Raw genomic sequence first — 15,627 nt, 5'->3', positions numbered from 1 at the left:
AGCGTCAGCTCCCACCCCAGCCTACTTCTAAAATTATACCAAGTTTGTCAAAGGTAATAACATTTTTTTTATATATATATAATTGCAGTTTTAATATACGTTTAGTATAAAGGTTTAAGTTCAGTGGAAATGGCTGGTATGTTTTTACACCTACCTGCCAGCTGTGACACCTTGTACAGGGGCGGCTGTAGTCTGCTTATTGGTCAGTTTCACTGTCTCAGGTTGGTTTAGATCAAGTAAAATGGTGAAAGAACAATGTAACCTATGTGATCTCTCTTTCTTCTCTGGGCTCTGCTCTTGCATTCTCCTCTTCCTCTCTAATTGGGCTTTGCCATTATGCCATATGCCATAAACAATATTCCAAACCTTAGATACAGTATAAAAACCTCGGCTTCTTCAATGATATCAGTTCAAAAACAATATATCTCAGCTGATAATAAACAAACAATTGAATAATTGACACACACCTGATTTATGTTGGATAAATTGGGCCAACCATAGCTGATTCCAGTCTGGCTTAGACTCAGTTGCAGGGGTTATTTTTTTCTGTTACATTGACACTTATACAGTAAAAGGAGGACTTTGAGGAGTGATGTTTTTGGAAACAGAAAAAGACAAACACTGTAATGTCTGGACGAGGAAGAGTAAGAGCAAGGGGCCCAGGGAGAAGAGCAGGCCCAGTGAGAGATGCAGTGAGAGGTGCAGTGAGAGGTGCAATGAGATGTGCAGTGAGAGATGCAGTGAGATATGCAGTGACAGATGCAGTGAGAGATGCAGTGAGAGGTGCAGTGAGAGGTGCAGTGAGATGTACAGTGAGATGTGCAGTGAGAGATGCAGTGAGAGATGCAGTGAGAGGTGCAGTGAGAGATGCAGTGAGAGGTGCAGTGAGAGGTGCAGTGAGATGTGCAGTGAGAGGTGCAGTGAGAGGTGCAGTGAGAGATGAGAGGTGCAGTGAGAGATGCAGTGAGATGTGCAGTGAGAGGTGCAGTCAGAGATGCAGTGAGATGTGCAGTGAGATGTGCAGTGAGATGTGCAGTGGGAGGAGCAGGGCCAGGGAGAAGAGCAGGCCTAAGGAGAGGGCAAGGTAGAGGTGTAAGAATGTGTGGTGGTGGCATTCCAAGGGCTGCAAGAACAGTAGTCAGTGATGAAATTCGTGCCACTATCATTGACCATGTAATCAACCACGGTCTTTCACTAAGAGAGGCTGGTAAACAGTGAAGGGGAAAAAAACTGATTTGCTTTTTACTGGAATACTGTACATGTGGACATACTGATCCCAACCAATAAATTTAGTGTAAAATGGTGGATTGCATGTTTTGTATGCAAATACCTGTAAAACTGAAACACAAAAGTCTATGAAGTTTTTGTAATACAATAGCCAGTATTTTGAAACCTGGTGTACTTTGATTGACTGCATGTACCTTGTGAAGTGAAAACAAGTGTTATTCTTTGACAGAATAATTTCATTCTGAGTCAGATTTCCAGTGTTTTGGTAAAGTTAGTGTGTGCAGAGAAAGATGTGTTCTATTTTGAAATGAAGAGTTAGTATATATTTACAGTTTTTTTCAATTGTTTACACGCAATTTTGAAAACCTCTACCTCCTTCTCCTCTTCCTCTACCTCCTTCTCCTCTTCCTCTACCTCCTTCTCCTCTTCCTCTACCTCCTTCTCCTCTTCCTCTACCTCCTTCTCCTCTTCATCTACCTCCTTCACCTCTTCCTCTACCTCCTTCTCCTCTTCATCTACCTCCTTCACCTCTTCCTCCCTCTCCTCTTCCTCTACCTCCTTCATCTCCTCTTTGAGCCCCCCCTCTCATTCTCACTCTTCTTCTTCATCTTCTTCTAGCTCCTTCCATTTTTGTTGAAGACAGGTGAACTCACCTGCTGCCTTTTATAGCACTCCTGAGTGATGCGTTTTCAAATTAACACATGTGTGCTTCCACGCCTGATGGATGTGCATATCCAATTCATTCATTAGTGTGGTCAATGGCAATCCGGGGCTTTGTAATGACAAGGAAGTAACCTCACAATCCTTATCTGTGTCTAAGGTGTGAAAATGTGTGTAGAGTTTTACAAATCACTGTGTGTAATGTTTTGCTAAAAGGGTAAAGCAGACATTGTGTGTAATGTTGTGCAAATCTGTGGAGAGGTTTTGCTCATTGGAGTAGAATTTTGCAAATTGCGTGGAAATTTTTATTTTAGTGTGTAAACAATCATAAAAATCTGTAACAAAATGTGTTATTGATAAGAAAATTATCCATTTGGCCAATTGTGTTTTGTTGGTGTGAGTCTGTGTTAAGAGTTTAGGAAAAAGTATCTGAAGTATGGGTAAGCGCTTGTTAGCGATTGAAAAAAACTGTAAATACTTTTGAAAACAGATTCAAATAAGCGGCGATCCTAAATTGCAATATTATTTCCCACTATTACTGTTTTTGACTGTATTTTAATCATATTTCAAAAACAAAAAGAATCTTACTGAACATAGACCTTTAAACAGTATTGTATAATTCCATCTAGGATTAGTTAAAATTATTGGACAGTTATGACTGTTTCTTTCTCTTGTTATATATGCAACATATATTATATTTCATTGCATGTTGTCTCGGTAAGTAATTTCAAATTTTATTGGTCCAAAATAATTGAATTTGCATATTAACTGTCACAACTCAGTAGAGTCACACAAATTAGTGCTAGCAGCTGACACAATTCTGAAAACTATTGGAACAAATGTATACATTTTATTCTATAACCTTAAGTACGTATTTGACATCCAATATTTTCTATTTTATATGAGGGTAGTCTTGGATAGATAAAGCGGTAATTAAATAAATGACCTGCTAGACTAAATGTTTTGTCTTTTTCCTTCACAGACTACTCCTTCGGGGGCATTACTGCAAGATGCATCTGCAGTTCGACTGCATCGTTTGTGGTCGGACACTTTGCCACCAGAGGATCACAGGTGGATTGCCAGCAGGCTTTTTAAAATGGGGCCCAAGGGAAAACCAGAGCTTCGAGACAACCTACAGCTCGGGTATTACCCACCACAGCCAGCACTTATTTACAACCAGGCTCCAGCTCCAGACAGATTTTTTTGTCATGCTCTGTTGCTGTGGATGCCGTACAAGCTGTGGAAGATCAAGGCTCTCCGTCCCAATTCTGCCTGCGGGCAGCATCAGCTGACTGGAGGCGGTCTGCACAAAAGGGCACGGCAGGTTCTGGACATCGATAGGATGTACAACATGGTCACAGAAACCCTCATCTGTACGAAGTGTAAAGCCTCGCATGTGTCCTGGAGTCAGACTGTCCTGCAACAGCTGGATCTGGGCCATCGCTCTGAATTTCGGGTCATCCTCACGCGGAAGTAAGGGCACTTTAATTCCACATCCAGTTGATAGCCCATCATCACATATGTTTGCAAATACTTTACAAATCAATTATGTAAAATATATGAATGTGTGGATTTTGCTTTTCCTAAGGTATGCCTGTGATATTAGAGTCATTCGGCTCCTGCGTGAGCGTGGCCTAGGCAACAGTCCCACGCGGGTCATCAAACAGCTGCGTGAGAACCACAGTGAGGAGTGGCTCCAGCGTATGGCCCGGTACACCACCCAATGTGTGGACTTCCTCAAACGACCCGGGGTGTTGCAAATACAATTCCAGGAACCCCCAGAGCCTACAGTGGTCCCAAGCTGCAAGTGGCTGCTCACCGTGTACAGCCAAGACATCCTGACAAGGCTGGATGAAATCCATGCAAGGATAACATCTACGTATGGTTCAGTCTTGAAGATGGATTCCACTAAAAAGGTTAGCAGGGGATTTTTGTTAATTTATGGTGTTTACTGTTATATCATTATCAGAGCATGAGTATCATATTCTACATGGTGTGATGTTTCATTGCATTGCATGCTTCCTGTCATCTACTGCAGATCACTAAGAAGCTGGCTGGGACGGCAAGGGGAACGGGACTCTGGCTTACCTCTGTTGGCAATGAGTTTGGTCAGGTGCTCATGAGTGTGCTGACAGCACAGGAAGGAGCAGGACTGGACATGATGGTCGATGGTCTGGTGAAAAGGTACCAGCAGGCTAGTGTGGATCCACCTGCTGTTTTGTACGTGGACTGTGGCTGCTGCATTGATGTGGGTGAGACCAAGCTGAAAACCAGATTCAGAGGATGGCCTGATCTCATGATTCGGTTGGACATCTGGCATTTTATGCGCAGGATTGCCATGGGGTGTACAACTGATGCCCATCAGCTGTATCCCATCTTCATGTCACGGCTGTCAGCGTGCATTTTTGAGTGGGATGCGGCTGATGTTTCTATGCTTCGCAAAGCAAAGAGAGAGCTGTTGATATCCCAGGGTTGGCCTGCGCTGACAGATGAAGATGTCAACAAGCATCTTACCAGGAATGAGCTGGCACTCCATTGCCGGAGGAGGACCTGTGGAGAGGAGACTACCATCCTTCTCCTTGAGCGGCTGCTTACAGAGCTCCTGAGCAGCAAGGGCAAAGACTCCCTGGGTGTTCCTCTCCTGGACCGAGAAAGGATGGAGCACATCTGGAATGTCCAGAAGAAGCATGTGAAATGCATTCAAGACCCCCCTGGTGTTGTGCTCTATACAGAGACAGGGAGCCTAAACAAGGGAGGTGTGCTTCTGAAGACCTACAGATGTGCCAGAGGCTCCACTTCTCTCGAGTCCTTTCATTTACACCTGAACCGTTTCATCCCAGGTATTGTCTTTGTCACACACACTGTGCATGTGTAAAGAAAGAGCATTAAGTGTTTTCGTGTGTTCCTTTAACACCTCCTAAACACTGTTGTGTCTATTTACAGGGACCAGTGCAAACAGTCTGAACTTTCAGATTTATCTGCTTGAGGGTCTACACCGGTGGAACCAGGACCGGGAGGCTGCTTCCCTGTCATCGGAGCCATCAGCTTTGCGCAGCTACACAGGAGAACTTGTTCACTGTGTAAACGGCAATTATGAAAAGCTGTTTGGCAGGAAAGTGGTCCCCACGTTTTGTCCCCCTGCATGTTACACCGGTGATAATTATTTTATATATTTTTTATTTTATCAACTTGCAATTTCTGTGTAACCTCCGTCTATATGTCAGATTTAACCCTATAGAGTCGATTGTATCATAATTGATATGCAAGTTTCTAAAGGACTCTAAATGATCAACATGATCAAAACTTTTTAGGAAACATGCCCTCTGTCGTCTGATTGATTATAGTCTTTTAGTATAATTGTAAAAGTGTCCACCTTCAGCTCGTGCTTCACGTTTCTTTTCATTGTGAAACCTTTACTGATTTTATAAAGTAATTGTAAGAATAACTTTTATATTGTTACTAATATTTAATGACTAGTTACTAGACTGAAGCCGCTTAGGTTCACTTGATTAGAAAATCATGTTACATGTAAAAATCAAAATGATCATCAGACTTTTCTCTCAATCATCATTGTATTGCATTTCATTTCATGTTTTGCCCACATAATTAAACGTGTTGGGCCTCTAAATAAAACTGTTTTGTTTTTTTTCTCCTTGACGATGAGCTCTATATTCTCACACTATATGAGCTACTACAAAAGCCTAATGTATCAAATATGATACACAACATTCTATTTAATTTCCGTTTGTTTATTGTTTTTATTTCAGGTGAGCTCATTGGAGTGCAGTATCTGTTCCAGCAGACTGGTCAGGCACTGCAGGACATGAATCCTGACTCTGAGCAGACAGCAGAGCTCATTGAGGACCTCAGTGTGGAGGAGCGAGATGAGGGCTTCTGTGACATCAGCGAGGATCACACAATAGCAGATCCGGAGGCTGTTCTGTCACCACCCTCTTCCACACTGACACTGGGTTCTTCCACCCTGGTCACCAGCAGTGCCACACCTGTACTGGGCTCCACATCCCCTTCACTGATCCCTGACCCCAAACTTGTCCTCACACAGTCTCCTTCATCACCTGGACCCTCAGGGACTGCTGTCACACCTGTTCCCTCTGAAACATCTGTTTCAACTCTCCCCTCAGAGCCAGAGGATGCTGGTCAGGATGTTGATGAAGAAGAGACGGTAAATACTACTCCTTTGTATGTCTTTCAAATTAACTAGAATAATTATGATGAATTAACATCCAGTGCTTTAAATCCAGACTTTCCACATATTTTACATTTAAAAGTACAGCCTAAACTCATTTGTAAGCTGCAAATACACATCAAGTCAAGTCATCTTTATTTATTTGGTGCTTTGTAAAATGTCAAGAATGGCGCTCTCTGCTTTGTACTATATGGAATTATGCATTAGACAGATGTGATGTAATAATTGTATTGCATGTTTGTGTTTTTTAATAGGCTGTTGACTACCAAAATATCCCGGGTTATCAACATGTGGACCAGCTGGCAGAATATCTGGTGGATCTCCGGGACCACACAGCCCTCAGCCTGACCAACCAGGAAGCCAACACCATAATTGCTCTTTGGCAGAACCTGGATGACCGGGACAAGGAACGGGTGGTGTATGACAGTCGATGCCGAAAGAGACTGCTGAGTGGACGCTTCAAGGTCCCGAAGAAGCCCACTCACCCTGGTGTAGAGAGCACCACCAGATGTGTGCTGGGTGCAAGCAGCGCACCTGCTCAGTGGCCTGACTGTTGCCGTCTGGTGGAGACCATCTTCATCAGACTTTGCACTGTCCACCCAAGCCCCAAAAGAAAAGGCAAGGGAGCCCTGTCAAGATGGTCTCTGATCCTGCAAGACTATCGCAGGATAAGGCAGTTTGTACTGGGCAACAGCTTGGTGATGGGAGGAACATCCATGCAGCTGGTGGAGGTTAACCAGAACACCCTGATTCAGTGGTATAACAAAAGACAGAAAAAGCAGGAGCTGTCTGTGCTGCTTCAGGGCATTCAGTTGCCTCAGCCCCTCCCTGAAGCTCATGAGCCTCTCCAGGTAGCCAAACGTCTACGGACTGAGCCAGAACAACCAGGGGAGCAGCACCAGTACAAGCTACCAGAGAGTACAGCTGGTCAGGCAAAGCAGAGGCAGACTTCTGTTGGGCGACCCCCTCTCAGACCCAAGGCACCAGCGCAGAGTCAGACGTTGCTGACACCATCTGCATCTGGAGCATCACTGCAGATGGTACCAAATATACTTATACCATCAGCACCAGGTTTCCAGGGTGTGCCCATGTTCCAGGCTGTGCCAATGTTCCAGGGTGTGCCAATGTTCCAGGGAGTGCAAATGATCCAGGGCATCCCAATGGCCCAGGGGATGCAAATGGTACAGCCACTGTTACAGCCAACAGCTGTACAGGGCACCCGCTTACCCGCTTCACCAGCTGCCAATCCAGACGCCATGCCCAAGAGACCCTACAGGAGAACCGTAGAGGCCAACACTTGCAAAAAATGTGGGCAATTTAAAACAAGTGCTACAGGACATAGCCAGTACAGGGGCAGGGTGTACTGCCCACAGACTGAGACTGTTTCAAAAGAGGTGTGGTTGGAGGAAATGCGGAGAACCATTTCCAAATAATGTATATAGCATCATGTATATAGCATCATGTATATAGTGTAAACAGTTGTTTAAATAGTTAATACTTGTTGAATATTATTTAATTGTTTTTTTTAACGTTATTTAACATTTTAACTTTTTATTTCTTGTTTTTGAAAACCTATTTAACTCTTCATTTTATTTATTTATTTTTAAAACATGTTACCAGTATTTAACATTTTAATATTCATTACTGTTCTGTTGGCATGATTGGAAAATAAAAACAAATTGGCAAGTGATTTCTTTTTTTCTTTGACTTTCATATAACACTAGTTCATCAGAACACTGCAACAATATAACATTTGTATATAAAAAATATAATTTATACATTTTGTTATTCTTGTGATTGACATTTTCAGCATATTAGTTACTATTTAATGGGTTGCATCTTTGTTCATTACAAATAACAGATTTGCAAGTGTCTTGTTTGAATGTAACCTAAAAAAATACTTAATCAGATCAATAATAATACAACAACTACTAAATAATAACACTGTTCCATTGGCAATTATATATTTTTATGAAAGAATATCAAAGGAACACAACAAACAAATTACATATGTATATTTTATTAACACTGGAACAGTATGCATTCAAAAAGAATTTGCTTATTTACTTTTACTTTCATATAACACAATATTTCATCAGTACACTGCACCAATATAACATTTGTATTTAAAAAGATAATTTGTCCATTTTGTTATTCTTGTGACAGACATTCTTCATATTAGTTACTATTTAATGGGTTGCATCTTTGTTCGTTGCATAATAATGCAAATAACATTTTTTTTTTAATGAAAGAATATCAAAAAACAACAAACAAATTACATATGTATATTTTATAAACACTGGAACAGTATGCATTAAAAAATTTAGCTTATTTACTTTTACTTTATTATAACAATATTTTATCAGTACACTGCAACAATATAACATTTGTATATAAAAAATATAATTTGTACATTTTGTTATTCTTGTGAAACATTTTACAGCATATAAGTTACTAATTAATGATTTGCATCTTTGTTCATTGCATAATAATGCAAATAACATTATTTTTCATGATAGAATATCAAAAAACACAACAAACAAATTAAATATGTATATTTTATTAAAACGGGAACAGTATGCATTCAAAAATAATGATTATTTATTCAAATAATAAATATTACAAAAAGTTGTCTTTAGCTGGATTCGAACCCCGGTCTTGGTGCACACCTGCAATAGAAAACAGTGTGATATAAATGCGTGATTTTCACACACGAAGAAACCGGAAAATGTATCATAAGATCTATGCTAATGAAGGCATATCTTTGAACATCAAATTTCAGCCTTTCTTTTCTTCGTTTTTTCTTTCTCTTCTTCCCCCTCTCTTTTTCTTCCTTGCCCTTTTCTTCCCTTCTTCCCCACCTTTGTTGGACTATTGTTCCCCAGCTTGAACGCAGCGCCTTAGACCGCTCGGCCATCCTGACATGACGGCCAGTGGACAGCAGCATTTTTGCACCTACACGGAATGGCAGATGATCTAGAATCTAGGGCTTCACCGCTCACCCAAGTCAGAGCACATGCCTCGTTGGCGCAGTTAGGCAGCGCGTCAGTCTCATAATCTGAAGGTCGTGAGTTCGAGCCTCACACGGGGCAGAATGGTTCTTTTTGATACACGGGACCGTGTAAATAAAGGAGCTGCTTTCTGTATTCCCTTTTATGTCTTTGTCCATTTCTTCATATGCACTGTAATTGAAATCCAGTGTTTTTTTAAGACTAATGTTGAACAAATGCAGTAATAGTATTACTCTCATATTCATGTCATATGTGTCAATGTTGTTACAATGTTTTGTTAAGGCTTATATCATTCTTTCATTCTAATGGCATGTCTTGTTAATGCTAATGTAATGTTTTACATGACATTCCTTGAATCTTGTGTCCTGACACTCCACCCCATGCCCCCAAACCCATGACATTTCATTCCAAGAAATTTCCAAGAATCCTTGCCATGAAATTCTACTGCATCTTCTTCCGGTAAACATCACAACATGTCATTTCATGAAATTCAGTTGAATCCGATTCAATCAACATGTCCATTTTTTCTGAAATGTCATGACTTGAAATTCCAAGTGCCATAGAATCCCATACATTGCACTAAAGTGTTACTATAAAGGTCATGTACTGCAGGTCAGTGTTACTTTAATGTTTGGTTAATTCTAGCATGAACTGAATTGCAGTGCTTTGTCAACATTACTGCATTTCTGGATAAACTTGCCAGAGGGTTAAAGACTCTAGCTTGAGCCCGCAGCCAAAGGTTAGGTTTGTCAGAATTGGGATTCGAACCCACGCCTCCAGGGGAGACTGCGACCTGAACGCAGCGCCTTAGACCGCTCTGCTATCCTGACATGATGGCCAGTGGTGAGCAGCATTTTTGCACCTACACGGAATGGCAGGTGATTTAGAATCTAGGGGTCAACGCTCACCCGTGTCACAGCACATGCCACGTTGGCGCAGTTAGGCAGCGCGTCAATCTCATAATCTGAAGGTCGTGAGCTCGAGCCTCACACGGGGCAGAATGGTGCTTTTTGATACACGGGACCGTGTAAATAAAGGAGCTGCTTTCTGTATTCCCTTTTATGCCTTTGTCCATTTCTTCATATGCACTGTAATTGAAATCCAGTGTTTTTTTAAGACTAATGTTGAACAAATGCAGTAATAGTATTACTCTCATATTCATGTCATATGTGTCAGTGTTGTTACAATGTTTTGTTAAGGCTTATATCATTCTTTCATTCTAATGGCATGTCTTGTTAATGCTAATGTAATGTTTTATATGACATTCCTTGAATCTTGTGTCATGACACTCCACCCCATGCCCCCAAACCCATGACATTTCATTCCAAGAAATTTCCAAGAATCCTTGCCATGAAATTCTACTGCATCTTCTTCCGGTAAACATCACAACATGTCATTTCGTGTAATTCAGTTGAATCCGATTCAATCAAAATGTCCAATTTTTTCAGAAATGTCATGACTTGAAATTCCAAGTGCCATAGAATCCCATACATTGCACTAAAGTGTTACTATAAAGGTCATGTACTGCAGGTCAGTGTTACTTTAATGTTTGGTTAATTCTAGCATGAACTGAATTGCAGTGCTTTGTCAATATTACTGCATTTCTGGATAAACTTGCCAGAGGGTTAAAGAACCTAGCTTGAGCCCGCAGCCAAAGGTTAGGTTTGTCAGAAGTGGGATTCGAACCCACGCCTCCAGGGGAGACTGCTACCTGAACGCAGCGCCTTAGACCGCTCGGCCATCCTGACATGACGGCCAGTGGACAGCAGCATTTTTGCACCTACACGGAATGGCAGATGATCTAGAATCTAGGCCTTCACCGCTCACCCGAGTCAGAGCACATGCCTCGTTGGCGCAGTTAGGCAGCGCGTCAGTCTCATAATCTGAAGGTCGTGAGTTCGAGCCTCACACGGGGCAGAATGGTTCTTTTTGATACACGGGACCGTGTAAATAAAGGAGCTGCTTTCTGTATTCCCTTTTATGTCTTTGTCCATTTCTTCATATGCACTGTAATTGAAATCCAGTGTTTTTTTAAGACTAATGTTAAACAAATGCAGTAATAGTATTACTCTCATATTCATGTCATATGTGTCAGTGTTGTTACAATGTTTTGTTAAGGCTTATATCATTCTTTCATTCTAATGGCATGTCTTGTTAATGCTAATGTAATGTTTTACATGACATTCCTTGAATCTTGTGTCATGACACTCCACCCCATGCCCCCAAACCCATGACATTTCATTCCAAGAAATTTCCAAGAATCCTTGCCATGAAATTCTACTGCATCTTCTTCCGGTAAACATCACAACATGTCATTTCGTGAAATTCAGTTGAATCCGATTCAATCAACATGTCAATTTTTTCTGAAATGTCAGTGTTACTTTAATGTTTGGTTAATTCTAGCATGAACTGAATTGCAGTGCTTTGTCAACATTACTGCATTTCTGGATAAACTTGCCAGAGGGTTAAAGAACCTAGCTTGAGCCCGCAGCCAAAGGTTAGGTTTGTCAGAAGTGGGATTTGAACCCACGCCTCCAGGGGAGACTGCGACCTGAACGCGCCAGCTGCCGAAGGATAGTCCGTCAAAATGGGGATAATGTTGAACAATGTTGAACGCCACAGCCAATCACGTCGACGCGCTATAACATTTGCAGCCAATTAGAGAGCGCCATTCTCGACATTATAACATTTGCAGCCAATCAGAGAGCGCCATTCTTGACTTTTTCCTTATCATTTTCGACATTTGACCAATCAGAGTACAAGGAAATGTCGATGGCACGTTTACGCTTAGCACCGCTAGGAGGAGGAGTCAGGAAGCTAGCCGAGTGTCAATCAAGTTGCCGAACTGAGCCGAAGGTGTACGAAGTAATGACATATCCTGAGGGGCGTGTCAGAGGTCAAAAAGTTCAGACGTCGAGCATCACTGTCACGGAGGTCAGGCATCATCATTTTAACGGAGGACTGCGAAACTTATTTTTCGGTAACTTTAACTATATTTTCGGACAATGTAATTTTATATTTGTATATAATTGTATATATTATAATTGTAAATATCGTGTGTGCCTTTTTTAAAGAAATAATTTGTATTATAGTAGTTTTGTTCAAAACGATATAACCTAACCGTTAGCCCCCCAACAAAAAAATGTCTGGCAAAAAATCCCATAAAGCCATGTCAGATACTGACTGGATTGCAAGGCCAAAAAAGTTTGCCAGCACAGGAGTTTGGCCATCAAATGAGGGTAACAGGCCAGCTCCTCGACAGAAAAAGTGGCATGACGTGTACCAAAGGCTGAGTGTGCTTTTGTCACCTTTGCATGATGTAATAATTGTAATCCTAATCATTTAATTCAATGTCATCATTATTTATAGATATGTATGTAGATAATGTTGCAGGTATTTGAGATTTATGTTTATTTATGTAAAAAAAAAAAACTTTTTTTTTGCACTGGGAGATTCAGAGATTTGAGGCAGTGGGGGTGGGGATGTTGAGTGAATGGATGTTTTTTTGAAGGTGTGAAATGTTCCTCTCTTGTTCTTTTAAAGGAGGATACAAACTTTACTCACTCTTTATCTCTAATTTTACAGTTTGTATCTCCCCTTCAAAGAACATGAATAAAAATAAATGACAGACTACAATAAATTAATGTGGCATTCATACTGATAAGTTAGAAATGCATGTATTCTATGTTATATGTGTGATAATGTTTACAGATTGAAAGATGTCCGATGCAGTCTCGCGGCCAGACAACCTTGCTCGGAGCGGTCCCAAAGTGCATATGTGGTTTTCACACTCAAAAGGTAACAATGTAAAGATGTAACTTGTATTTTTTTATATATGTATAATTTACTGAACAAATTCTTCTCATTCAACAATTATTGTAGCCTATGTATTTTTGTGGTTGTCTTAAGCAGGCCACAGCCTCTATTGGACAAGCACCAAGGGTTGTTGAACAACAGTCTGCCGCTACTGGACCAGCACAGGAGGTCATGGCGCAGAGTCAGCGTCAGCTCCCACCCCAGCCTACTTCTAAAATTATACCAAGTTTGTCAAAGGTAATAACATTTTTTTTATATATATATAATTGCAGTTTTAATATACGTTTAGTATAAAGGTTTAAGTTCAGTGGAAATGGCTGGTATGTTTTTACACCTACCTGCCAGCTGTGACACCTTGTACAGGGGCGGCTGTAGTCTGCTTATTGGTCAGTTTCACTGTCTCAGGTTGGTTTAGATCAAGTAAAATGGTGAAAGAACAATGTAACCTATGTGATCTCTCTTTCTTCTCTGGGCTCTGCTCTTGCATTCTCCTCTTCCTCTCTAATTGGGCTTTGCCATTATGGGTTAAAGGACACTCGCGTCCTTCATGGCATCTCTCTTGATTTTTCCAACTGGCTACTGAAGCTACGTCTTTCATTCTGTATTTCTCAGGTAACATTCCACTTATGCACAATTAATTATACACGTATTATTAATTAAGTCATCATGAATCTGCTTTGTTGCCATTTCAAGGGTAACCTTCATTACTGTTAATAAACGCTTTCTCTTACAAACTATGTGCAAACTATTTTTGATTTTAAGTCATTTTTAAAAGGTACTTGTTAAATTACTATATACTCACATTCTAGCAATACCTTCCCACACATTTTTCTATTCTAACTGTGCTTATTTCAATCTGTATAAGTAGTAGAGTGTGGTAATACACAGACAAAAAAATAAGTTAAAGAAAGAAAGCAGGTCCTTTAGTTATATAATGAATGATAGGATCAATAGATATTTTCTCATTTTACATTTTATTATATTTTTGGCCAATGTGCTGTTACAATTCAATTTGTCTTTTCATTGAAATTGTTTTGCCCTTTTTTAGTTTACCAAACCAAGATTTGGTGGGTCCCACATTGCTGCTGCAAAGCCAAATCTGAGTGTGGCTAGGAGACCATCTCAGGCTGTTGACCAACCCAGCGCAGCAGTGTCCAGTGCCCCTACACCAAGCACCACTGTCTCTGTAAGTACTGGCATAATCCACATTGCATTCTAAGACACATTCCACATCTGTGCACTTTTTAGAAACATATTTTGTATTCCAGGAAACATCTCAGGCTGTTGACCAACCCAGCGCAGCAGTGTCCAGTGCCCCTACACCAAGCACCACTGTCTCTGTAAGTACTGGCATAATCCACATTGCATTCTAAGACACATTCCACATCTGTGCACTTTTTAGAAATATATTTTGTATGCAGGAAATCTTATCATAATGAATTAAGAGCAATAATATACAGTTTTCACACAATATGCAGTCAGTGAACACATTTCCACAATGCTTACATTTTCTTAACAGACAAGCTATACCTCCCAACAAAATTATGGATTGTTTTTGTAGTATTTACAAATGTTAACACACACCACCCCACAATAGCAAAAACAATATTCCAAACCTTAGATACAGTATAAAAACCTCGGCTTCTTCAATGATATCAGTTCAAAAACAATATATCTCAGCTGATAATAAACAAACAATTGAATAATTGACACACACCTGATTTATGTTGGGTAAATTGGGCCAACCATAGCTGATTCCAGTCTGGCTTAGACTCAGTGGCAGGGGTTATTTTTTTCTGTTACATTGACACTTATACATTAAAAGGAGGACTTTGAGGAGTGATGTTTTTGGAAACAGAAAAAGACAAACACTGTAAAGTCTGGACGAGGAAGAGTAAGAGCAAGGGGCCCAGGGAGAAGAGCAGGCCCAGTGAGAGGTGGGCTATTGGAACAAATGTATACATTTTATTCTATAACCTTAAGTACGTTTTTGACATCCAATATTTTCTATTTTATATGAGGGTAGTCTTAGATAGATAAAGCGGTAATTAAATAAACGACCTGCTAGACTAAATGTTTTGTCTTTTTCCTTCACAGACTACTCCTTCGGGGGCATTACTGCAAGATGCATCTGCAGTTCGACTGCATCGTTTGTGGTCGGACACTTTGCCACCAGAAGATCACAGGTGGATTGCCAGCAGGCTTTTTAAAATGGGGCCCAAGGGAAAACCAGAGCTTCGAGACAACCTACAGCTCTGGTATTACCCACCACAGCCAGCACTTATTTACAACCAGGCTCCAGCTCCAGACAGATTTTTTTGTCATGCTCTGTTGCTGTGGATGCCGTACAAGCTTTGGAAGATCAAGGCTCTCTGTCCCAATTCTGCCTGCGGGCAGCATCAGCTGACTGGAGGCGGTCTGCACAAAAGGGCACGGCAGGTTCTGGACATCGATAGGATGTACAACATGGTCACAGAAACCCTCATCTGTACCAAGTGTAAAGCCTCGCATGTGTCCTGGAGTCAGACTGTCCTGCAACAGCTGGATCTGGGCCATCGCTCTGAATTTCGAGTCATCCTCACGCGGAAGTAAGTACACTTTAATTCCACATCCAGTTGATAGCCCATCATCACATATGTTTGCAAATACTTTACAAATCAATTACGTAAAATATATGAATGTGTGGATTTTGCTTTTCCTAAGGTA

The 15,627-nt window shown here is 40.8% G+C and overlaps 3 non-coding genes across 3 annotated transcripts; 2 read left to right on the top strand and 1 right to left on the bottom strand.

Moving 5' to 3' along the window:
- The first annotated feature begins 9,112 nt into the window (after positions 1-9,112).
- Positions 9,113-9,186, top strand: trnam-cau (transfer RNA methionine (anticodon CAU)). The gene has a single exon. It is a non-coding gene; the product is annotated as a tRNA-Met (tRNA).
- A 1,584-nt stretch (positions 9,187-10,770) lies between these two features.
- Positions 10,771-10,853, bottom strand: trnal-cag (transfer RNA leucine (anticodon CAG)). Its single transcript has one exon. It is a non-coding gene; the product is annotated as a tRNA-Leu (tRNA).
- A 95-nt stretch (positions 10,854-10,948) lies between these two features.
- trnam-cau (transfer RNA methionine (anticodon CAU)) lies at positions 10,949-11,022 on the top strand. Its single transcript has one exon. It is a non-coding gene; the product is annotated as a tRNA-Met (tRNA).
- The last annotated feature ends 4,605 nt before the right edge of the window (positions 11,023-15,627 follow it).

This window comes from Siphateles boraxobius, unplaced genomic scaffold, assembly GCF_051911475.1.
Source record: "Siphateles boraxobius isolate OS27281-9 unplaced genomic scaffold, OSU_SipBor_1 51, whole genome shotgun sequence".
Taxonomy (NCBI): domain Eukaryota; kingdom Metazoa; phylum Chordata; class Actinopteri; order Cypriniformes; family Leuciscidae; genus Siphateles; species Siphateles boraxobius.
This window is presented reverse-complemented; position numbering and strand designations above follow the sequence as displayed.